The sequence below is a fragment of the Xenopus tropicalis genome, chromosome 2, assembly GCF_000004195.4.
Source record: "Xenopus tropicalis strain Nigerian chromosome 2, UCB_Xtro_10.0, whole genome shotgun sequence".
NCBI lineage: Eukaryota > Metazoa > Chordata > Amphibia > Anura > Pipidae > Xenopus > Xenopus tropicalis.
In genome coordinates, this window is record NC_030678.2 from 32,405,004 (window position 1) to 32,430,363 (window position 25,360).

The 25,360-nt window shown below is 41.6% G+C and overlaps 1 protein-coding gene across 1 annotated transcript in view; it reads right to left on the reverse strand.

Annotated features, from left to right (window-relative positions):
* The window catches only part of slc6a4 (solute carrier family 6 (neurotransmitter transporter), member 4), a 61,500-nt gene extending 38,553 nt beyond the window's left edge, over positions 1-22,947 (reverse strand). The window contains exon 1 of the mRNA XM_018091429.2: positions 22,783-22,947. The gene's annotated coding sequence lies outside the window, so the exon portion shown is untranslated. The remainder of the gene's footprint in view (positions 1-22,782) is intronic.
* Between the last annotated feature and the right edge of the window lie 2,413 nt (positions 22,948-25,360).

Here is a 25,360-nt window from a genome sequence, read left to right on the forward strand (position 1 = left end):
GAGCAAGATGCCCTAAATGTAACTTGTAATGTAGCTGTGCCATCATGCTGTCACTTATTCTCAGACTAAGGTCATCGCTAAAGGGAAGTTCCAGCCCCCAACATGATGGCCCAGCGTATGATATATTTTAGCTATGGGCACACAGCATCATTTGTTATGGTTTCTGCGTTCTAATAGTATAGTTGTTTATTATTTTTATAGTTCCCTTTCAAGTTTGTTTATTGCCCTGTTTATCTTCTGTGTTTAATCCCTTAACTTGTTTACAATGGTTAACAAAACAAACAATTACAGCTAAAGCGTATTAATAGGATTAGGAGCTTGCTATTTATATGCCAAAGGATGTATAGCTGCAATGGCGCCATTAAGTGCAAGTTACACCACGTTATAATTTGGTTTGGATATCGGCATTGTCAGACTGGGACCCATAGGGGCTACCACAGAACTTGGTATCAAGAGCCCCCTCTTATAGACAAAACATTGATAAATTACATACGTATTGTATGGTGAAAATAAGAAAGGGCTGGTAGAATTCTTCCAACACTGGGGCCCACCAGGAGATTCTCTGGTACTTTGGCAAGTCAGTCCACCATGGATTTTAACGCCCAACATGTATTTACTGTTTTGTGTATGGGAGTCATGAGTATCTGATTCAGTTACAGATCAGCTGCACTCTGACACCTGGCCTATTAAAATATTATGTTCATTTGCATCTATAAATATAACTACTGCAATGAAGCCAACTAATAATGATTCAGCACTGGGTCCCTGCCATAGCTTGTGCCCCTAGGTTGTGCTGTGTCTTTAGTATTTTTGCCTTTACTTTATTAACCTTGAACAGCTTGTACTGCAGAGTGTCAGGGGTGGAGCTTTCCCTTGTTCTCTGTCTGCCAACAGCTCTAAGGACAACACTGGGGCACTGATGAAGTCCTCTCTCGACAGGTCTGAACATCGCCACATTAGGATACGACCACTGGCCCTCATGTGTGAATCAGCCTAGATCAGTGATCCCCAACCAGTGGCTCGGGGGCAACATGTTGCTCACCAACCCCTTGGATGTTGCTCTCAGTGCCCCCAAACCAGGGAGTTATTTTTGAATTCCTGACTTGGGGGCAAGTTTAGGTTGAATAAAAACAAGATTTCCTACCAAATAAAGCCCCCTGTAAGCTGATAATGTGCATAGAGGCTGCCTAATAGCCAATCTTAGCCCTTATTTTGCACCTCCATGAACTTATGGTGCTTGTGTTGCTCTCCAAGTCTTTTTACATTTGACTGTGGCTCACTAGTAAGAAAGTTTGGGGACCCCTGGCCTAGATGATGGCCTAGAAGATGACAAACCAAAGAACCCTTTTGGCCACTATGACAAATGTGCAGATCTATTTATATATGGCCAGCTTTAGTCTAGACCAGGGGTCCCCAACCTTTTTTAATGGTGATTCACAATTAAATATAAAAGGAGTTGAGGGAAAAACATGAAAATAGTTTCTGGGATGCCAAAAAAAGGGTTGTGATGGCAATTTTATAATCCCCTATGTAGGCTGGCAGTCTATGTGAGGCTCTGTTTGGCACAACACCTGGTTTTTATGCAACCAAAACTTGACTCCAAAGCAGAAATTCAAAAATAAGCCCCTGCTTTGAGACAACTGGGAGCAACATCCAAGGGGTTGGAGAGCAACATGTTACCCCTGAGACACTGGTTGGGGATCACCTGTACTTACCTATTATCAGTACATAAATGAAAATGGGTGATCTCTTGTCTTTGTATAAATTTTGAGGTCACACCCTCTTTGCACCCCCACTTAATGGTTAACGATGTGGTGAGCACAACTTTCCCTTTTTTTGCTATAGCTTTTATCCAGCCTCATAGTCTTAAGGGCTCATTTATGATTCCCCTGGGTGAATTTTTAGTGTGCAAACGCATATGGCTGCCCTTCTCCGCTACAAGATCATCATATGCACATCACTGAAACTGTATGTGAGTATGAAAAACCGTCCAGCATTACAGGGTCTAAAAACATGGCGTGACATTGGCCTTAGTCATCAGCAATAACTGTGCCCTCTAGTGGTTATTGGTATAAAGCATTCTTCACTTAAAGTACTCATTATATTCCGTTTCTTTAAACAGTGATAGAATATTAGTAGTTAGTAGGTTTTTATTATACTCTTTTAAACCTTTCAAAATGCAGGATTACATTTGTAAATTTTAGGTGTAAAAATGACTAACTTCTCTGGCTGGATCTTTATAGAGATACTAAGCTGTGTCCTCTACAGTTCTGCAACATCAGTGTGGCTTGTGTCCTGTGCACTCAAACTAGAGAATAGACTCAAATGAGAACAATATGCCATCATTATTGGCATGGCAGCTAGCGACTTGAAGTAAACGTCAATCCCATGGTGTCTTGCTTACTTATTATGCTTCTGACTTCTGTCTGTAGGTCTGGTAGAGACCCTTCCTAAATTACATATACATTTATCTGACAGAATGAAATTTTGAAGTATGGTTCCCTCCTGCTACACCGACTGCAACAGAAAATGCTGGCAAAAACCATATTAAATATGGTCATTGCTTTGTACGTGTGTGTGTGTGTGCGTGTGTGTGTATGTGTGTGTGTGTATGATCAACTGGAAGGTTATTCCTTAGAGCTGTATAGAAAGTATAGCAGAATAGAAATTTCTGTAAAGCAAGACTTCCATAACAAGTAGCTAGCAACCCAGCCATAGGTAGGTACAGCCAGAGCAGGTTCCTATAATATATAGGCAAATGCAGTCATCTTCTGTTTTTGTGTTTTTAGACAGCTGTTTCCATAGGCAATCATTTGATATTCCATCTTACTGCATCTTTCATGTTAATTAAACAGACATAGTCGTAGCTCTGCAAACACTTCAGCCAGAGACTACAAACGAATTACTGGGGAAACTCTACCATGACAGCAATCTATAAATGTGGTATTTAAACAACACCTTTCCAGAGCATAAATGATGGTAATAAAAATGAAGGATAAATGGTTTATTAAAAGCTGGCAGTAATAATGTGGTTGGGTGTCCTAACGAAGCATTTAAAAACAAAGGTCTGAGGGGACAGGCACTTTTTTTTAAAGAATAGAATTACAAAATGTCTAAGCAGCAATCAAGAAGGCAAAAATAAAACTGAGGAACTGATTGGTTAAAGGAGACATATCCTATAAAAATTATGAATGTACCAGTGAATTATACTCCTCTAGATATATATAAGGATTGAGCTTAAAAAAGTTGTGTTTCAGACTGATTTATTGAGAAATTCCAATAAAACCCTAGTAGCCCGCCCATCTGTTCCACTTCCTGCTGGCTGAAGTCTCAGGATGTGCAGGGGAACCGGCAGCTCTCAGTACACTGCACTTTAGGATAGGAACCAATCAGCAGCTAGGCTGACCTGATAGGGAACTGAAGCCTGTCTGTGCTTGTGTAAGTGCAGGGCTGTGATTGGCTCTCCCCCTCCTACTGTGCTTCTGGCAGGGACCGTTAGGACACGCCCATGGGCGTCCGCAGAAAATTTTCCAAGGGGGGGCAAGTAAGCTAGCATCATCCTGCAACAGATAAATATATATATATATATTTTTTTTTTTTGCAGGATGATACTAGGGGAGGCTAAATATGGCCCATACACAGACTGACCTACAGCTAATGTGACACTTAGTGGATTCACTGCTGACGTAAAAAGTTAACCTCCCAACTACCTCTTGCCGTTCCCACTGACTCCCAGGGATACTGTACAAAAGTGTGGGTGGGGGTGCTTTTTTTTTTTACCCTAAAATGTTTAGTATTAGTAGTAAAAGTATTCATACGCGCACTTCTGTTAGGGGATCTGCAAACATTTGTGTTTGGGATCAGTTAGCTTAAAGGGGTAGTTCGCATTCGAATTCACTTTTATTTTTAATGGTTTTTCAGTTATTTAGCTTTTTGTTCAGCAGCTCTCCATTTGGTATTTCAGCAGCTATCTGGTTGCTAGGGTCTTATTTACCCTAGCAACCAGGTAGTGATTTAAACAAGAGATGGGAATATGAATAGTTAAGGGGCCTACTTGGAAAAATAAGTAATACAAAATTATAATAATAATAAAATTGTAGCCTCACAGAGCAATATTTTTTGGCCCCCATTTGAAATCTGTATAGAGGCAGAAGAGAAAGGCAAATTATTCAAAAAAATTAATTAGGAAGACCAATTGCAAAGTTGCTAGGAATAGGCCATTTTATAACATACTAAAGGTTAACTTAAAAGTGAACCACCCCTTTAGATGTGTTTATGTTAGTTTTATAGCAAGAAAGGCAGTGGGTACTGACTCCCCATTATATACAGTGAGATGCAGTCCGTATTTACAAACCCAGCACATTATATGCCATGAGGAGCAGTGGGTACTGATGGCAGATATTCAGGCCCTGGCACTATAACACTGGCACTGATACACAACATTGGCCCCACTGTAACTTACTATAAATGAACAAAACAATGACAAAAAAAAAAAAAAAATAGTAAGTGCAAAAAACAACAACACATATATAAACTCACAATGAGCTTTTTCAGAGGGAAAGAGTTAACTTACCCTCCATGTGTTAGGGTAGGGGATAGATTATAAATTAAACAATTTAATGTCAGCTAGTGATTCTTTAGAACTGTATAGTACCTGTGGGATGAAAACTGCAGCAAAAGTTGAGAGTTGGTTCTCAGGTAAAGTTACAGCTGCAGATTCATCTTTTCAGTCTTTATTTCTGTTTCCAGTTTGCAAAATCTCCCGATCCCTGTGTGCATCTGTGCTCTGATTGGTCAATTTTACTGTCTGTCAAGGAAGCTGTGCTCTGATTGGTGAATCCACAAGAAGAAAGATCCAATCGGAGCACAGCAAAAACGGGCTTGAGGGGAAAGTGCAGAAACGGAGTAAGGTTTTTGTTTTTTTTGCTACTTTTCCAGGGGGGGGCAAGTGCCCCCTCTTGCCCCCTTCTGTGGACGCTCATGGACACGCCCACCCTTCATTTCAAACACGGACAGAGAACTGATAGGATTTATAGGAGCTCCAAAAAAGGGGCCATTTTTACAGATAATTTTACAGATTCATTTTTAGCCCAAAGTGAAACCGACACGGTATATTATTCATAATTGCCTACAAAATTAGGGTTTTTCCCATTTATCCAATATGTCTCCTTTAATAAGCAAAGACTAATGCCAAATACATGTACAATAGTAAAAAGATACCGATTGAGAGTGCGGCTGCATAGAAACTGAAAATAATATGGTTTTAAGAGACTTTGAAAAAGCAAATGTGCTTAATCAATTCCTCTCTTCGATGTATGCGATAAACAAGGAGTCGGAGTTTCAGGACCCAGTCTGTATTGGCAGAGACAACTCAGCTCTAACAAGTCAGTGGCTGACACAGCGTATGCTACTAAATGTTTACTCAACAGTAATGTGAACAAGGTGCCAGGGCCTGATGGAATACACATTCAAATACTTAAAGAACTTAGCTTTGTTTTGGTCAGGCCATATTTTTTACATCTTCTTACTTTCATCCAGTATTGTAAATGTGGATTGGATGATAATAATTACAATGAGATTATGATTACAGTCTAACAACTGTAAAACCATGAGTTTAACATCTATGGTGGGCAAATTAGTTGAAAGTGCGTTAAGGGATCACATTCACGATTATGTTTTGGAGAATTGCATTATATAAGTCAGAATCAACATGGTTTTATATAGAACAGGCTCTGTAAAAAAACTGAATTGCTTTTTAAGATGAAGTAAGTAGTAAGTTGGGCACGGGGGTTGCAGCAGATGTGATCTATAGGGTTTTGCAAAGGTGTCGCACAAACAGCTGATTTCTGCACTAAGGTCTGCTGCTCTCAGTAAAGATGTTTGTACATGGATAGGAGACTGGCTAAGGAATTGTATACAGAGGAGGTTATCAGTGGTATATTACATTTTACATTAACATTTATTTATAAAGCGCCAACATATTCCGCAGCGCTGTACAATAAGTGGGTTTCATACATTGGACATACAGAGTAACATATAAAGCAATCAATAACCAATACAAGAGGTGAAGAGAGCCCTGCCCAAAAGAGCTTACAATCTACAAAGAAAAAAGGGTTGAGACACAAGGGGGCACATTTACTAAGACACGAATCTGAACCGAATTGGAAAATTTCCGATTTGAAAACGAACATTTTGCGACTTTTTCGTATTTTTTGCGATTTTTTCGGCGTCTTTACGACTTTTCGGAAATTGTCGCGACTTTTTCGTTACCAATACGATTTGTGCAAAAAAACGTGAGTTTTTCGTAGCCATTCCTAAAGTTGCGCAAAATCTGCCGATTTTTTCGTAGCGTTAAAACTTGTGCGAAAAGTTGCGCCTTTTTCGTAGCGTTAAAACTTAAAAGGTGCGACGTTTCGCGCAAGTTTTAACGCTATGGAAAAATCGCAACTTTTTGCGCAAGTTTTAACGCTACAAATCGCACAAATCGTATTAGTGACGAAAAAGTCGCGATAATTTTCCGAAAAAATCGCAAAATACCGATCATTACGAAAAAAACGCAATCGGACGCATTCGGCCCGTTTGTGGGTTAGTAAATGTGCCCCAAGGTGTGGGAATGGGCATGACCAGAGTTGTGAGAGGTGTGGCACAGGGTATTGCTAAACTAGATTAGGGTAAGCTTCTCTAAATAAATGTGTTTTTAGAGATCTTTTGAAGGCAGAGGGATTGGGAGAAAGTCTGATAGTTTGTGGGAGCAAATTCCAGAGAAGGGGGGCAGCCCTTGCAAAGTCTTGAATGCGAGCGTGTGAGGAGGGAATGAGAGAGGAGTTGAGGAGCAGGTCAGTAGAGGAATATATTCTACTTCAGGAAGGGTTTATTTCATTTGCTCATCTATGACTTGGGGAAGGCACTGTAAGCAATGGATCCATGTAACCAAAACTATTCAAGCCAGTTAATTTCATGTACATTGTAGGATGAGGCACGCTTGCTAAGTGGCAGATGAGATTCAGATCTGATAAATATAAGACTATGCACCTGGGAATTAAAAATCTGCAAGCCACTTATACCCTTTTATGGGATTACGTTGAGGGAGAAAGATCTAAGGGTACCGGTACAAAATAAACTTGCCTGTAGTAAGCAATGCCGGGCAGTAGAAAAAAGGACTTGAGCTGTATTAACAAGGGCATACAGTTGTAAGGGGAGAGGGACATTCTTCCCCTAACAAAGCACTGCAAGGCCCCATCTCCAGTGCTCAGAAGATATTTTATTGAAAAAGTAAAATCCAGTGGAAAGTGACATAGCTGGTAAAGGCTTCAGTTATGAGGAAAGACTGACCAAGTGGAAATAGTTTACACTAGAGAAGAGATATGATACCCATGTATAAATATATATTACCTTAGCAATACCAAGGTAAATTCCACCCTGCAGCAACCCTGGAGTCCTCCTGGTGGGCCCCGCTGTTTACTTGTCCTTTAACCACTTATAGGAAATCTGTATCTATGACATTATTGCATTTTTTTACTCATAGTAACAGGAACTGCTTTAACAAAAAATAATGCATCAACATCATTTACTACTTTTACCAAAACAATAATATTTATAATAGTTTCCATTGAAAACAACATGACAAGTTATCTTGGTATGGAAACATAAGAAAACAAACACAATCTGCACAATGAATGCTTACCACTTATGGGTGATTATTTGTACAACAGATTCTAGAAAATATAAGATTCTTGTTTATCTAGGACTTTCTCATGGTTGCAGAATTGTAATAGTTCAGTGTGGGCTCTTTACCTGTAGATTATACATTCTCAAAGATAGAATTTTTGTTCTTTTTCTGTACTGCATATTTAATGACATGTTCAACGTTTCCAGTGTAGAGAGTGAATTATACAGTATAATAAGGAATATAATAAACTCGTATCATACAAGAAAGACTATAGAGCGGCTGCTGGTCATAGAAATCCCTCTGTTGGCATTTAGTGAACAATAAAGGTCTACGGAGGCATGGGCTTCTCAAAGAAGAGACCAACTGTCATATATAATTATATGGTCTTTCATGGCAACCATCTATTGGCAACTGGTAGCCTTGCCAAATAAAATATATATATCTTCTTTCCTGGTTTGTGGGCCACATAAAGCCTGTGGACTTCCAAATGCACAGCTTTGCTTTAAGGGTTAAAGTACACCCTGAGTTTTGATTCCTGCTACCAACTGTGAAACAATTTAAATTCCCTTGTAAGATCTATGGGACTCTTGTAAGCTCTATGGGACACTTGTAAGCTCTATGGGACACTTGTAAGCTCTATGGGACACTTGTAAGCTCTATGGGACACTTGCAAGCTCTATGGGACACTTGTAAGCTCTATGGGACACTTGCAAGCTCTATGGGACACTTGCAAGCTCTATGGGACACTTGTAAGCTCTATGGGACACTTGTAAGCTCTATGGGACACTTGTAAGCTCTATGGGACACTTGCAAGATCTATGGGACACTTGTAAGCTCTATGGGACACTTGTAAGCTCTATGGGACACTTGTAAGCTCTATGGGACACTTGTAAGCTCTATTGGGACATTTGTAAGCCTATGGGACACTTGCAGTTTCTAAGGGACACAGGCCTCCTTTGTCTTATCTCTTAACATTTAGCACCTAATCTGATCTGATATTGTATTCTTTGCATATAGTTTATTTATGTTCCAATACTGTATCTATTATATTCAAGCACTGTTTGCATATACAGCCCCACATATTTACAATAAATAGGGACGACTGCCGGACACCCAATTCGATGATCACTCAAACATTCCGCAGCATTGCTTTTTGTAGTGCCAATCAAAATGCTGTGTGCCATAGCTGCAAGGCAACAAGTGGTTTTCAAAATAAATATTCCTCCCCAATGTTATCTAAGATAAGAGAGCAGATTCTATAGTCAGCCTCTGGCATTTCTTGTGCTCTTCGCCACTGTAACAGGAATCCAACTCATTTCTTATTTTCATTCTCTTCCTTCTTTTGGGTTAATGATTATGAGCCTTATTAGCTAATGGGTCTATGTGCCCACAATGTTGTGTTTTACCACATTTATATGGTGCCAGCTGCTTATGTGCCATACAGTGGTCACCTTAAGCCCATCCTTTGGGCCTTGTTTAGAAAAAGACATAATCCCCCATATTTAATAAAAGACACTATATTTGCCCAGGTGCAGTAAGCCATAGCAACCACTAAGATGTTTGCTTTTAAACTGCCGACCAGTAAATGCTTCCTGCTAATTGGTTGCTATGGGTTACTGCTCTTTGGCAAATTTAGTGTCTTTTATTACTTAACTTCAAAAAAGTATTGCAAAAATGTAGGCACGGGGAACTGACACCAATAACAACATCTAATATGGAATAATTTACCAAACTGATGAATCTTGTCTTCAAAAAGGGGGTTCCTTGGGGGGCATACGACAAATACAAACTTGGATAACACACTGTTCCACCCTAGGATGGTGAAAATAATAAGAAGACCCTCAATAACTAACCCCCATAAAACACAAGTTATAGAACACAGCCAAACGCCTATTTTGTATAAATGATGGAAAAGTAATTCTTGCACCTTTACTTCAGGATCTGCACCTCATATAATTTAGATACTGAATACATACCTGGAATCCATTTGAAAGGCAAAGTGGTTCCACTATTATCTATAATATATGTAGTCATGCATGGTGCGTACTCAGTATGAAGGTAAAAGCTTCAAATGTATTCAATTTACCAGCATAAGAGGTGAAATCTTGTACAGACTCATAAAAAACAGAAACACCAACCTGAGGAGGGTTACAGTATATTTTTTATTACATTGGGGGGGTTCCTAACATATTGGCACTTCCCTAGCGTAATACCCTGTCCTGGCGATGATTAAAAGACAATGAAAGGTTAATATAAATTAAAAGTAAGTCTAAAGGCATTCTTTTTAAGTACTTACCGCATATCTAAATTCCCAGATCCCTGCTTGCTTCTCTGAGATATGGTGCTGGCAGCCTACAGCAGTGTGAAGCCTACAGTGACATCGCTGAAATCTCTCTCCCATTCCTGTAGGTGCCAGCGGCAGCCTTCCTATTCTCTGAGCATGTGTGTAACTTGATCCTGTCTCCTGTTCTGAGCTACACATGCCCACCAGCCAATCAGAAGCGGATCTGGCAGAGGGGAGGGGGGGAGGGAATGAAACACATGTGCAGTATGAAGCAAGGAGGGAAAGGAAGGGAGAATACCTTTTTAGAGATGGCTGCCTGTTCTAGACAATGTGAAGTAAGTGTGACTGAGTAAATATGTGATTAGGTGAGCCAAAAGCGTGGTGTTTTTACTAAACAATAGGAGGCTATTGGGCAGTATGCTTTTTAAATTTTGACTTGCATTCTCCTTTAAGACTGGGAGTAAGATTTACTAAACTCAATTTTTTTTAAACTGTGAATAAACTTATTTCCACGAATGTCAGACATTTCTGAAAAGATCTGAACTTAAAAACCATGTGCAGGAAACACTGCAACTTTTCCGACTTGTTGCACGATAACCGTGACTTTAACCTAAGATTCGAAGCAAAGAAAGATCTTCCAGGAAAGAGATCTTCCAGGTTTTACATTGAATATTTTCAGATTTGAATTGTCACAGTTTTGTTGCATAATAAATCTCAGAAAAGTCGCAACTTTTTCAAGATTTATCACTAAAAAATCCAAAACGTGAAAAAAAAACATTTTGAATGTTAATAAATGACTGTGCAAAAACCTGAATATATAACTTAGGGTTCCATTTGTCTGAATATAAAACTGATTTCAGCAGTTAACAATGGCAGTAGGAACAGGTATAGGATCTGTTACTGGAATACATGGTTACCTGGAATGATAAGGAGTTTTTCCATAAATTGGATCACTGTACCTTGAGTCTACTAAAAAAACATTTAAAGGAGAAGGAAAGGTTAATATCAATGGGGGGGTACCAAAAGTTATGCACCCCCAGTAACTGTATGTTACTATAATTATATATGACAGAAAACGGCCGGGGGTTCTTCCCACTTTACTGTGCATACATCTAACCCGAGGTAACAAAGAGACCTGAAGTGAAAGAAGAAGAACACTTTGTGGCGCTCGCTGAAAATAACCCCTGGCTGGGGCAGTTTTGTGTTGATAGGAACTCCGGAACAATGTATCAGGTAAGTAAATCACTGAGGGTGCCTATATCATCTGACCTTTCCTTCTCATTAAAAATGATTGTTTTGCCATCCACATGGATTTATACAGCTTAGCGACCATCTACTTTTATTATTACTGAGAAAAAGAAAACATTTTTAAAAATGTTGAATTATTTGCTAAAAATTGACTCTATGCGAGTTGGCATTCCCATAATTTGGAGCTTTCTGCATAACAGGTTTGCAAATAAAGGATCCCGTACCTCTAGGAGAATTCCATGTGGAAGCAGCAAGTCAGGGAACAGAAGGGCGCTCTGCTGCAATATTATGTGTAGTAAGTAAGTTACTGAGGCACCAGTTTCCCCAGAATTGAAGGATTCATGTGGGTTTGGAGCTACAGAAATATGCTTTTGATTGACCTATTTTTCTAGCATAATTACATTAAGAGAGCTGAAAGATACTGCTTTCAGTTATGCTGCTTGTTTTGTCTTGTCATCATGTGTCCATGCTTCCAGCGGCAAAGAAAGTCAGACCAGACCCAGCCCAGTATTTACACAATAAGGGAATATTTCAAATATGTGACTATTTCCCAAGAGCAAGACACAAGCGTCTGTATGTCCAGCACATCTTATTAGCACGTATGCATTCAAAGTGAAGCAAATCTGCTGTTCTTTAGTAACCCTTGTAGAAATGTACAATATATGTATACTGAATATCTCAGTGTATAATAATCTTTATTTGCTCGCACATGCGCACACGGGGGGGGGGGGGTGGCGACCAATTCGGGCAGTCTAGGGGTGCCCGCAAGACAAATCTGGCGCTGGCTGCTGTAAGATGCCATAGGCATCAAGCAATAATTCAGCTTCATCTCCTCCACCTTCAAATGTAACGTTTTAAAGATATACTGTACACAAATGGCAGGATTATGAAAATACTTTGTTAAAAATTATGCTTAGAGATGTCACCAGTTATAATCAGTGCTTTGTTTTTATCACTTGTCCCATGACTCAATAAAATGCATATTAGAAGAATAAATACAATCCCTGTTCCAGAATCAGAGCTCCATGACCTGCACACAGGGGTAGGGTTATAATTAGGCACCAAAGGCACAATGCATTATACAAGAGGGCAGCAAAAGAATTGAAAGCCTGCATTTTCGGGTTATTACCCAGCATCACTGCATGCAATATGTTTTACATGTGGCAATTCCATCTAATGTGAAGGGGCAGGCATTATCAGGCATAGGAGAGGAGATACCCCGCTGGGTGATGAAGCGCTCCATGTGTCAAAGCTCCGTGGAAGTGAGCTGCACTGGTGGGCAATACATAGTACTAGCAGTTTTGGAGCAGTTGAGATGAAATTTCAGCAAAGTGTAAATTGTAAAAATTTGCATTCTTATCAGGGCAAAAAAGTGGCAGTGCCATCTCTAACTATGGGAATCCGAGTAAAGTTAATTATAACTCTCACCAGCACACCCTGGCCTTTCCAATTGAGGTCCACCTAGTGCTTAGTATAAAAAGACGGATCAACGTCCTCCAAAATGATCCCAAATGTACAAAAGTCCTGGCACAACAAGCTGTTATGCCAGTATTTTTGTACATCCGGTAGAGTTGCCACCTGATGGGTATTTTACCAGCCTGGGCAGTAAAAATTATACTTAATGCCAATGTTGGTAACAATTGTTAGGAAATGTTATTAAATAGATAAAAATATTGAAAAGAGAAATAAAAGGGTTAAGAGAACACGAGAAAAGTGATTGGTGGGAAAGAAGAGGCATGCAGTAGGCAAAAGGGAAGCGGGGGAGCAGTAAAGAAAGGTAATGAGGGTGCAGAATGGGAAAGGTAAAAGAAAGGGAGAGCAAAAGGGAAAAGTAATGTGAAAAAAGAGTAAAGGGGCATATGGGGATAAAAGGGGGGGAAAGCGAACATGGATACAAGAGAAGGGCACACTGTACATAATTAAAAAAAAGTTAAAAAGATGTGAGAGACAAAAAGAGGTAAAAGATAGAAATAGAAAAATAGAATGGAGAAGAATAGAACAGAGAGAAAATCAATGTAAAGATCATAAAATAAAAGAGACTATACATATAGTGTTTTGTGTATGGTTGTGGGCCTCTGTCTGGGGTCTGTTGGTTATGGTGTGGGGGTGCACATCTATCAGTGTATAAATGAAGCTCAATAGGTTAGTGGAAAAGACTAAGTGGATCTGTACGTAAGTGTGGCAATCTGTACGTAAGTGTGGCAATCTGTACATAAGTGTGGTCATACTATAGTTCCATGAGAGACAATGATACAAAATTCCCCCCAAACCTCTAGCTGGCCTTCACATTTGACTCCCCTCCTATTGCTGACAACTCAAGCCTGCAAACCTCTACCCAAATACATAAATCTGCGGTGCTATTAGTCTTTAGGAGCTCTGACATTTAATTTATTTAAAGCTGCCCTTGCGAGTAGGATTTCCCTATGTATACAGTCTAAGGAAATGTTAGTGACAGGGCAACAGATGCCAGGGTAAGATTTTACATATTTCCCAGGGGCACAGCCTTTCATCCGATTATAGGAACACCCAGCGGCTTTCCTGTTGATAGTCATATGTGCCAATAACATCAAAATAGTTTGTAGGGAACAGGGTGCTCTCAGCTTTTAAGTTCTAATAACGGTAAGCATCAGTAACACTAAAGCTGGCCATACACGTGGCGATCTCACGATGTTTCGTACGACCATCGGTCGCACGAAACATCGTCAGATCCGCCACACACCATTCAGGGCTGAATCGGCAGGTAAGGAGGTAGAAACAATAGGATTTCTACCTCCTTCTGCCGATTCAGCTCTGAAGGGAGAATTTTGGTCAGACGCCTTCTATGGCGCCCGATCAAAATTTTTCTAACTTGGCCGATCGGCGAGCCGACCGATTTCAGCAGCTTCCTGCGATATCGGTCGGCTCGCTGACATGCCATACACGCACCGATTATCGTACGAAACGAGGTTTCGTACGATAATATCGGTGCGTGTATGGCCACCTTTAGGGGCAGATTTATCAAAATGTGAGTTTAGTACATAAAAACTCGCCCACGTTCTATTCATTCCTATGGGATTTTTAGAAGCTTAACTATCAAATTGTGAGTTCTAACTTTCACCCACTGGTAAATAGGCTTCTAAAAATCCCTTAGGAATGAATAGAAAGTCAGTGAGTCTCTATGTATTAAGCTGTAAAATCACATGTTGATAAATCTGCCCCTTAGAAAACAGGATTGCCTATCTCTAAATACTTTTATATCTTGTATTTTGAAAGTCTAGAGATGTCTTCACAGAGAGCACCCAATTTACAACAGGTTTTATGCTAGGAGTTGTGACACTTCCATATTATATCTCAATAATGTCAAATATTGTGTCAAAACTGCATCAGTGTAAAAAAAAGTAAAAAGGTTCTGGCACATATAATATTTGGTTCCAACCACTATTGCTACTCTTTGATTTTCATGTACAGATATGGGATCCCTTATCTGGAAACCCGTTATCCAGAAAGCTCCGAATGATGGAAAGCCCGTCTTCCATATACTCCATTATAATCAAATAATTCAGAATTTTAAAACTGAATTCCTTTTTCTCTGTAATAATAAAACAGTACCTGTACTTGATCCCAACTAAGATATAATTACCCCTTATTGGGGGCAGAACAGTCCTATTGGGTTTATTTAATGGTTAAATGATTCCCTTTTCTCTGTAATAATAAAACAGTACCTGTACTTGATCCCAACTAAGATATAATTACCCCTTATTGGGGGCAGAACAGCCCTATTGGGTTTATTTAATGGTTAAATGATTCCCTTTTCTCTGTAATAATAAAACAGTACCTGTACTTGATCCCAACTAAGATATAATTAATCCTTATTGGATGCAAAACAATCCTATTGGGTTTAATTAACATTTTATTGATTTTTTAGTAGACAAGGTATGGAGATCCAAATTACGAAAAGACCCCTTATCCGGAATACCCTTGGTCCCGAGCAGTCTGGATATTGGGTCCTATACCTGTATTAATAACTATCCTGCAGCACGTGAATCCAAATGCTAACATGCTTTTGTTCCCCTTATTCTTATTAGTAATTTCCCATTGCACTACTTGCTTTCTGATCAGAAAGGGATCTACTACAGCAAGATAATCTTGTACCATGCATAAAAGCACCTCAAAAGCTAGACATCATGCCAAGATCCAAAGAAATTCAGGAACAAATGAGAACAAAAGTAATTGAGATCTATCAGTCTGGTAAAGGTTATAAAGCCATTTCTAAAGCTTTGGGACTCCAGCGAACCACAGTGAGAGCCATTATCCACAAATGGCAAAACATGGAACAGTGGTGAACCTTCCCAGGAGTGGCCGGCCGACCAAAATTACCCCAAGAGAGCAGAGACAACTCATCCGAGAGGCCACAAAAGACCCCAGGACAACATCTAAAGAACTGCAGGCTTCACTTGCCTCAATTAAGGTCAGTGTTCACGGACTCCACCATAAGAAAGAGACTGGGCAAAAACGGCCTGCATGGCAGATTTCCAAGGCGCAAACCACTTTTAAGCAAAAAGAACATTATGGCTCGTCCTCAATTTTGCTAAAAAACATCTCAATGATTGCCAAGACTTTTGGGAAAATACCTTGTGGACCGATGAGACAAAAGTTGAACTTTTTGGAAGGTGCGTGTCCCGTTACATCTGGCGTAAAAGTAACACAGCATTTCAGAAAAAGAACATCATACCAACAGTAAAATATGGTGGTGGTAGTGTGATGGTCTGGGGTTGTTTTGCTGCTTCAGGACCTGGAAGGCTTGCTGTGATAGATGGAACCATGAATTCTACTGTTCTACCAAAAAATCTTGAAGGAGAATGTCCGGCCATCTGTTTGTCAACTCAAGCTGAAGCGATCTTGGGTGCTGCAGCAGGACAATGACCCAAAACACACCAGCAAATCCACCTCTGAATGGCTGAAGAAAAACAAAATGAAGACTTTGGAGTGGCCTAGTCAAAGTCCTGACCTGAATCCTATTGAGATGTTGTGGCATGACCTTAAAAAGGCGGTTCATGCTAGAAAACCCTCAAATAAAGCTGAATTACCAACAATTCTGCAAAGATGAGTGGGCCAAAATTCCTCCAGAGCGCTGTAAAAGACTCCTTGCAAGTTATCGCAAACGCCTTGAATATCTTCATTTATCAGTGAAAGGAAACAGCCGCCTTTATAGCTTTCAGTATTACAACTCCCTCCACCATAAAAAAGGGTAAAAGCTGCTTAATCCCTAACTAGTATTATTCTGCCGTTTATTGTGTGCCATCTCAGTGCAGCTAAATGTAGAAACCTAGTACTGCTCTGATTTCTTAAGATTTATTTTCCTAATTGCTGGGATGTTGCCTACCAATAAAAGCAAACAATATAACAGACGATACTGCAGATCCTGATAATCTAAATTACAGTAACATGCTGACTTGTCCTTGCTAATCTAACTGGTTGATAAGGCAAGCACTAAAACTGAGCCAGATTTTAATCTAGTACTCTTCATGATATCAAAATTAAGATTAATGTTCTTGTACTATGCTTTCCATACTCAGTGCAGAGGTTTGGGTACAGGCTGTAGTGCAGATTACCCTGTGTCCCATTTTCCTTGGATACACAGGGCTTAACATCCTTACAACACAGAAAAGTACAAACAGAAAGGACAAACACTGTAATAAATAAATATAAATACACTGTGTGAAGTTGTGGAACTCCCTCCCTGAACCAGTTGTACTGGCTGATACATTAGATAGCTTTAAGAAGGGGCTGGATGGGTTCTTAGCAAGTGAGGGAATACAGGGTTATGGAGATAGCTCTCAGTACAAGTGAGGGATCAGGTAGGGGAGATAGCTCTCAGTACAAGTGAGGGAATACAGGGAATACAGGGGTATGGGATATGAGGGAATACAGGGTATGTCTCAGTACAAGTGAGGGAATACAGGGTTATGGGAGATAGCTCTCAGTACAAGTGAGGGAATACAGGGGTATTCTCAGTACAACAGCTCCAAGTGAGGGAATACAGGGGTAGGGGAGATAGCTCTCAGTGAGGGAATACAGGGTCTCTCAGTACAAGTGAGGAATACAGGGGTAGGGAGATAGCTCTCAGTACAAGTGAGGGAATACAGGGGTATGGGAGATAGCTCTTAGTACAGAGGAATACAGGTATGGGAGATAGCTCTCAGTACAAGTGAGGGAATACAGGGGTCTTACAGGGTTACAAGTGAGGGAATACAGGGGTAGGGAGATAGCTCTCAGTACAGCTAGTACAGTGAGGGAATACAGGGTTATGGGAGATAGCTACAAGTGAGGGAATACAGGGTATGGAGATAGCTCTCAGTACAAGAGGGAATACAGGGGTACCTCTCAGGTGAGGAATACAGGGTTATGGGAGATAGCAGTACAAGTGAGGGAATACAGGGTATGTAGCTCTTAGTACAAGTGAGGGAATACAGGGGAGATAGCTCTCAGTACAAGTGAGTATGGGAGATAGCTCTCAGTGTGAGGAATACAGGGGTACAAGTGAGGGAATACAGCTACAGGGTCCAAAGTACACAGGGTTATGGGGATAGCTCTTAGTACAAGTGAGGGAGTTAGGGAATACAGGGACAGGGTCTCTCAGTACAAGTGAGGGAATACATGGGAGATAGCTCTCAGGTGTAGGGGAGATAGCTCTAGGTACCTCTCAGTTCCAGGCCTCTCAGTACAAGTGAGCTCTCACAAGATTTACAGGGGTTAGCTCTCACCTCTCAGTACAAGTGAGGGAATACAGGGTATGGGAGATAGCTCAGGGTTAAGATAGCTCTCAAGTGACACTCTCAGTACAAGTGAGGGAATACAGGCTCTCAGTACAAGTGAGGAATACAGCTCTCAGTACAATGGGAGATAGCTCTCAAGTGCAACAGGGGGGGGATAGTTCTCAGTACAGTTGAGGAATACAGTCAGGTGAGGGAATACAGGCTCTTAGGTGAGGAATACACTCTCAGTACAAGTGAGGGAATACACTCTTAGTACAAGTGAGGGAATACAGGGGTATGGGAGATAGCTCTCAGTACAAGTGAGGGAATACAGGGGTATGGGAGATAGCTCTCAGTACAAGTGAGGGAATACAGGGTTATGGGAATAGCTCTCAGTACAAGTGAGGGAATACAGGGGTATGGGAGATAGCTCTCAGTACAAGTGAGAGAATACAGGGTTATGGGAGATAGCTCTCAGTACAAGTGAGGGAATACAGGGGTATGGGAGATAGCTCTCAGTACAAGTGAGGGAATACAGGGGTAGGGGAGATAGCTCTCAGTACAAGTGAGGGAATACAGGGGTAGGGGAGATAGCTCTCAGTACAAGTGAGGGAATACAGGGGTAGGGGAGATAGCTCTCAGTACAAGTGAGGGATACAGGGTTATGGGAGATAGCTCTTAGTACAAGTGAGGGAATACAGGGTTATGGGAGATAGCTCTTAGTACAAGTTGATACAGGGACTGGGCCGATTGCCATCTTGGAGTCAGGAAGGAATCTTTTCCCCTCTGCAGCAAATTAGAGAGGCTTCACATGGGGTTTTTGCCTTCCTCTGGATCAACTAGAAGTTAGGCAGGTTATATATAGGCATTAAGGTTGAACTTGATGGACATATGTCTTTTTTCAACCTAACTTACTATGTTACTATTAAGTGCCATGTGGTAGAAAAGCCCACCAAGATTTGGGCATTTGTCCTTAAGTGCCAAGGATGTATCAGGTCACACTCTAATACAGTGCTATCCAACTTCTATGGTGCCGAGGGCCGGAATTTCTCTGGAATACATAGTGGAAGGCCGATAATGGAAGCCCGTTTTGACCACTCCCCTTTTTAAACCACACCCACTTCAAACCACACCCATATTATCACAAGATCATACCCACATTAAATGTTGTAGCGCAGCAAAAACCGAAATACTTGGCGCTCACTGCTGGGATATCAACCATCATTCCTATGTGAAAGAATTATATTATGTCATATTAAGACGCACCCTTAAATCCATATGCCTCCTCTGCCCCTGTGGATAGCACAGCAACCCCCAGCACATAATTACACACCTTGCATAGGGCAGGCAGAGAATGGCACATACAGGTAGCATAGGGGCAGACAGAGTATGGCACACACAGGCAGGGTAGGGAAGGCAGAGTATGGCACACACAGGCAGTACTCTGTCTGCCCTATGGTGCCTGTGTGTGTGCCATACTCTGCCTGCCCTATGCTGCATGTGTGTGCCATAATCTGCCTGTCCTATGCTGCCTGTGTATACCATACTCTGCCTGCCCTACCCCACCTGTGTATGCCATACTCTGCCTGCCCTTACCTGCCTGTGTGTGCCATACTCTGTCTGCCCCTATGCTACCTGTATGTGCCATTCTCTGCCTGCCCTACCCTGCCTCTGTGTGCCATACTCTGCCCTATGGTGCCTGTGTGTGTTCCATACTCTGCCTGCCCTATGCTGCATGTGTGTGCCATAATCTGCCTGTCCTATGCTGCCTGTGTATGCCATACTCTGCCTGCCTTTACCTGCCTGTGTGTGCCATGCTCTGTCTGCCCCTATGCTGCCTGTATGTGCCATTCTCTGCCTGCCCTACCCTGCCTGTGTGTGCCATACTCTGCCTACCCCACCTGTGTGTGCCATACTCTGCCTGCCCTATGCTGCCTGCGTGTGAAATACTCTGCCTGCCCTATGCTGCCTGTGTGTGCCATACACAGTACATACAGTGACACAATGCTGACACTGTTCCTACAGTCAGGTGTCAACAGGTGAACAATGTGGGTGCTTACAGTCTGAGCCTGAGGTGTGAACAATGCAAGGGATGAACAATGCAGAGATTAAAAGGTGTGAACAACACAGGGGATTACATTTTTAAACAATACAGGGGAATTACAGCCTGAATCTGAGGTGTGAACAATGCAGGGGCCAATTAATCTCAGTACTGATACCATTTAACGTAAGCCATCAAAGCAGCCAGACAGGTGGGGGGGCCACACAGAGGGGGGTCGCAGGCTGCCAATTGGACAGCACTGCTCTAATAGAAAAAACTTTAGTTTTAGGGTGAAGTACAGAAACAATTTGTCCAAAGACACCCCCTTTGAGGGACACAAATAATAGAATAAAAGACACATGACATAGTTAGATCGACATTTATCTATCTGATTAACCAATGTACAGGCCAGCACCGATGGGCAAACAAATAACCAACAGTGCAGATTTTAGAGTGAGCGAAAATGTGTAGATTTCAGCATCCACTAACCTGTTTCTACCATCTTTCAGTTCATTATCAGTACATCAAATTTCCTGCATGTTAATGTCCATGAATCAGGTTCTTTCATTTGATATAATCTCTCTGGTACCTGTGCCATGGGGGCCATTCATTCCAGTAATTGCAGTATGAGAGCCCTGCTTTCTAGAGTCATTATTATTACAATGAATGAATCAAGCACCAAAATATTATGTAGGGCTGCATATTGCATTGATACAAACAGCTCGACAAGCAGAAACAAAACAGAAACAAACCAAGACATGAGGTCTATGCCATAAGAGCTTACAATCTATATATATAAATCACAACACTGCTAGTCAAATGTTTCCATAGTGGCAATGTCCTTTCGGTTATGGATAATTTGAGAAATTAAATCAGAAACGTCCACGATTCAGCCCTTCAGCTGCTGTTGAACTATAACACCCAAATTGCCCTGACATCCTTAAGCTATTAACTGTTTTGAAACTACCCCCATTTCTCCTACAGAGACCCAGACTTTCTGTATTACAGCAGCCCCATCTTTACCATCTGCTGCCTTAAATATAACAGCCAATGTATATGTCTAATGTGTCAATCTGTTGCCCCAATCTGTAGCCAAGCAGCCAACACTTAAACCCCTACTACTGGGTTGCTTAATATACACAAAATATACTGCTTCTGAGGTCTTGCTTGTAAGTACTCAGTTTGCCAGGCACACCACTGGAGCAAAAATGATGTAAAATCTCAATTTCCAAGGTGAATGATTATCTTTATTAAATCAGGACTGCAATCATCTTATCTTTTGGCATCCGTTCTATTGCAATAATAATGGATGGAATGTTACTGACACACTGAAAAGGTGAATTTTAATTCACGTCACCAGTTAAATCCATTAGATAAACAACAATCCCAGAATGTATCTGAAAATACTTGTAGGACTTTCAAAGTTTTGTCATATGTAAAGGAACATGTTTCGCCCGGAAACAGATTTCCAAGGTTTTTATTTTGCCATCGCCTGGACATTAGTTAGGAACCATTGTACAAACTTGTATGAATGGCATCTTTTTTCGCTCTCAACTACCATGTTACTATGTGCATAAAATAACTGCTCAGGACACACACAGGCACCTATTATCCAGATCCAGCTGATCTAAATCAACATATATCTATATTGTGGGCAGAGTAATTGAATCTCATGTCTAATGTTTAAACGTCATAGTAGATTTACATTCCACATTACAAAGACCCCACACTTCCATCTGTACAACTGCTGTGCGGAACAGTGCCAATGTTATACTGGTATCAGGAGCGACATGTAGTGCTGCTCTATGGCAGCCGTGACACTGGCACCCTGACTCTCAATCATACCCTTCCTCTCACCCATTTTACCCTAGATGAGTTCAGTATACACTAAATCTACTGAATTAACAAGCTCCCACCACACATATGCAACTGATTATTCTTTGTATTACTTTGTATATCATCCCTTTACATACTCTGAAACAATTATACTCATTTATACATTCATGTGAACATTTCATGACCAGACCTTCCCATACTTATTTAGAATATTTCTAGTCCTGTCACACATCTATGTTCTCTCTGTTCCTCCTGCTGAATGAATGTGTAGAGTTTTAGACTTTCTCCCTCATAAAAAAAATGAATCCTGTCTGATAAGATATAGTCAGGAGTCGTATCCCAGAGCTGCTAGAAGTGCGGGGCTGTGGAAGAGAGCGGAGGAGATGAAAGGATGCCGCTGTACAACATACAAATGAGCAGATTATCAACCTACAGGCACCCAGTATGTTCCGGGGGATTCACCTCTCTGTAAGTCCAACAATTTAGGCAAAAGTTTTCTAGTTGTGTTGAGTTTGGAGCAAGCAGCACTGTCTGTCTTACTGTGATATCTGTCTATTGGGCTTTTAGGAGCAATTACTAGCAATAACAGAGACCACCAAAAACATTATTCTAGTTCAGTTTCATAACCTTGAGTACCTAAATACAAGAACTTTGATCACATATTTAGCCATCCGACATCCGGGGACCCAATGTTCTAGGATTTCTAGAGTATATGCGATCTCCCATAGATAGGAAAGTGACAGCCTGCACAAATAAAAATGCATTGATTCTGTACAATTAAACTACAATATATAAAACTTTACAAGCTATCCCTAAATATTCTGCAAACCCAGAGCTGGGAATTGTTTCATGTCCTCTGTTGAAAGTTGGTTAAAAGTAGCTGATCACACACAAAAGCCACTCATTCACACAGCACACTCATGGCTGATACAAATGCTTATGTGAGAGAGTGCTCTGCTGAGCCAGTTACCTGTGTAGCTCCTGTGCTTGGAGGCAGGTATCAAAGTCTTCCAGGCTAGGGGTTTGCTATCCACTCCACCACCTGCTTATTGAGATCTCAGAGGCAACAGTGCAGGGATCAGCATGTTGCAGAGCTTTTGTACACCAACCCCCCTCACATGGTCTGATCTGCAGATAAATCTACTGCCACAGGGCTCTTTAAGACATCTTTGCGTCACTTTCAGACATGTAAACTTGTCTTTTCTCTATAGCCGCAACTCACAGACGCCCTCTAGGGGTGGCCGGCAATATGGCACTGGCTGGGTCAGGAGCAGGTTAGAGGGTCCGCAAACTCTCTGCTGCTGAGGGAACATAAACTCTAAAAATGTTGTTAGTACGAACACTCCGAACTATAATCCGACTCATATCTGCCACAGACATAAGCTATGTGGCCCCCCAGTCAGGGCAGCGCTAAATACAAACGTTTCTGTACATGGAGAGTTCAGTTTGTAATTGAATCCTTACGCCTGAAATTACAGTGAATATAAAAACCATCAGTCTGCAGAATATTTCTCATTCTGTGGAGTTTATAGCGAAAATGTCCTAATTCAGGCCTGTCCAACTGGCGGCCAGCGACCCCCCTCTGTGTGGCCCCCCACCTGTCTGGCTGCTTTGATGGCTTACCTTTGTGTAAGCTTTAAATGGTAAAATACAATGGGTTCCCAGCACACTTGTGGGCAGTTTATCAGAGGGATGCACGTCATCATATGTTCACCTACTTCAATATATAGAAACTGCAGCACTCCCATTTCATATTCATAAAACCGCCTTTATTTCACATATGGCACAGAAACAGCAACGTTTCGGACCTCCTGGTCCTTTCTCAAACCAACAAAGATTAACTGCCCCCCTGCATGGTTCTCACCTCAGATTCAGCCTGTAATCCCCCTATATTGTTTAAACATGTATTCCCCTGTACTGTTTACACCAGGGGTCTCAAACTCGCGGCCCGTGGGCCATTTGCGGCCCTCGGTACAATATTTTGTGGCTCGCACCAACGCCGAATGAATGGATCGCGATTTTTATTGCGATTCAAGGGATAATGCAAGGCACGGCGGGCGGGAGCTGCTGATTGCGGAAATGACGTTATGCCATCATAACAGTTATTATGGGAAGACGTAAGGAGCTAATTGTGCACACAGAACGTCTTCCCATAATAACTGTTATGATGGCATAACGTCATTTCCGCAATCAGCAGCTCCCGACTTTTTTTTGTAAAATCCCTTATGCGGCCCAGCCTCATCCTGACTTTGCCTCCTGCGGCCCCCAGGTAAATTGAGTTTGAGCCCCCTGGTTTACACCTTTTAATCCATTCCATGTTCACCCCCTGCATTGCTCACACCTCAGGCTCAGATGGTAAATCCCACATTGTTCACCTCTTCACAACTCAGACAGACTGTAGGAACAGTGCCAGCATTGTGTCAATGTATGTACTGTGAAGCATAGGGCAGGCAGAGTATGGCACACTCAGGCAGCATAGGGCAGGCAGAGTATGGCACACACAGGCAGCATAGGGCAGGCAGAGTATGGCACATACAGGCAGGGTAGGACAGGCAGAGTATGGCACACACAGGCAGCATAGGGCAGGCAGAGTATGGCACACACAGGCAGCATAGGGCAGGCAGAGTATGGCACACACAGGCAGCATAGGGCAGGCAGAGTATGGCACCCACAGGCAGCATTGGGCAGGCAGAGTATGGCACACACAGGCAGCATTGGGCAGGCACAGTATGGCATACACAGGGACAGCATAGGGCAGGCAGAGTGCTGATTGTGTGTGCCATACGCTGCCTGCCATATGCTGCCTGTGGGAGGTGAACCTGGCAGGGGTTTGTTCTGGGAGTTTGTTAACAGTTGGAAATAGTCATTATATGGTCTCTAAGGTGTGTAATTATATGCTGGGGGTTGCTGTGCTATCCATAGGGGAGGAGGAGGCATATGGATTTAAGGGTGTGTCTTAATATGACATAATATAATTCTTTCACATATGAATGATGGTGTTTGTGACAACGTGGGTGTGGTTTGAGGTGGGTGTGACAAAAAGGGGAGTGGTCAAACTGGCTTCCATTAGTGGCCCTCCACTATGTATACTAGAGAAATTCCAGGCCCTTGGCACCACAGATGTTGGACAGCACTGCCCTAAAAAATTTCATGGGCACCCTTTATTTACCTCCTTTTGCCCTCCCCACCCATGGCATGGGCAGTTCCTTACGCTGGGGCAGTTAGCGGTAGAATCTCTGGGTTTGCATCCTAATCTCAAAGGGCAAAGTGCAAAGTCCCTGCGCTCAGCTGGGAGAGAAGTGAGATTATAGATAGTGATGTTTGTATTAGTTAACATAGAATGTGAGGGATTCGCGTCTTCCTGCTGAATTATCTGTTATTTAATCTTTTTTTCTCATTTCCTATTTTCCCCCAAAGGATTCAGTTTAAAGGCACCTGGGTTACAGAACTAATGACTTACAACATATTATTGCTGTACCGCTGCTCCTTATCGATCATTAGCAGGGAAGGAGGGCAATAATTGTATTTGGTTACACTCTCAATATAAC